The sequence below is a fragment of the Bison bison genome, unplaced genomic scaffold, assembly GCF_000754665.1.
Source record: "Bison bison bison isolate TAMUID 2011002044 unplaced genomic scaffold, Bison_UMD1.0 scf7180017864167, whole genome shotgun sequence".
NCBI classification, from domain to species: domain Eukaryota; kingdom Metazoa; phylum Chordata; class Mammalia; order Artiodactyla; family Bovidae; genus Bison; species Bison bison.
This window is the reverse complement of record NW_011494739.1, coordinates 1,030,180-1,031,493: the sequence shown is the minus strand read 5'-3', so window position 1 is coordinate 1,031,493 and position 1,314 is coordinate 1,030,180. Positions and strand designations below refer to the sequence as shown.

Below are 1,314 nucleotides of genomic sequence, written 5' to 3'. Positions count from 1 at the left end.
CCCCCCCCCAGAGGAGGTGCTGGGGAAATGTCTAATGACTAAATGGGTAAGTTTTTATTATCGTCCACGGGAGCACCAGTTCTCAAGCTTCAAGGCATTTCAGAATCACCAGGGGAGTGGAAACCACTTCCTGAACAAGCTCCTCCAGCTGATTCTGACCGAGTATCCTGAGAAAAACGACAATATTATATCAGAAAGGCACGGGTATTGGCACTGAGACGGTGGTCACAGCAAAACGGCTACTAAGAAAGTGAGGTGGCAGTGCAGTACTACTGCCGGGCAGTGGAGGCTCTGGGGCGGAACACCCAGGTTTGAATCCTGCAGCTTGCTATGAGCTGTGTGACTTCACCTCTCTGAAAAACAGGGACAGGAAGAGGACCCATCACCTAGGTTATTAACCTAGGAACTAAGTCGGCACAGTACTTGATACACAGTAACTACTCATTCAATTTTAACTGCTATTTGTCAGCCAGCACACCTTGATGCAGTGTTTACTAGGCTCTCCCTTAATACCCAACTGACCAAGCATCCAATCATTCTAACTGGAGATGAGGAGTCTGAATCATTCTTGATCCCTCCTACTCCCTCACCCCTATACTTCAGCATCATGGAGGCCATCTCCAAATGGAGATGACCCATCACCACCACCTAGGCCCAAACCCATCCCTTACTGGCCCCTCATTTACCCCTTGCCCCCTTATAGTCTGTGCTCTACAGAGCAGCCAGAAGGATCTTTCAAAGCCTCAATCCATTATATCACACTCTCTTCCCACCACAAGCTCCCTTAAACTCCCTGTGCAGGTCTCCACGGCCCTCCGGTGGCCTGGGCCCCACACTTCTCCCACGTCCCGACTCCTGCGCGATTACTAGACTACCTGGACTTCTTTCCTGTTCCTCTTCTGGCCTGGACTGGAGCGGTGCAGCCCAGGTCGGTGTGAGGGCCCAGAAACTGCATTTTCAAAAAGCGGTTCAGGTAAACCAAAGGCCCAAAGAGGTAATGGGTCGGGATCCGGAAAGCTGGGCAAAGGGCAGAGGAAGAATGGCAAGAGAGCAAAGGCCTGGCACAGAAGGGCTTAATATGTGCCAAATACAGGAGTCAAGGGCGGCGCTGTGCCACGCATTCGACATTTGGCCAACATGACCTCACAACCGCCCGGTCTGTCGTCACAGCCCTTGGCCCACAAGACTAGGTCAATTCACAGCGAGCCCAAGCTGGAGCCGGATTCCGGACCCTGGGCGCTGCTCCAGGAGCTCGCAGGCCCAACCGCAAAACCCGAGCCCCAACCCCGCGGACAGGCCTCCTACCTGCCGTTT

The 1,314-nt window shown here is 53.3% G+C and overlaps 1 protein-coding gene across 1 annotated transcript in view; it reads right to left on the bottom strand.

Moving 5' to 3' along the window:
• PDRG1 (p53 and DNA-damage regulated 1) overlaps nt 1-1,314 on the bottom strand; it is a 7,492-nt gene that overhangs the window by 5,879 nt on the left and 299 nt on the right. The window lies entirely within an intron of this gene.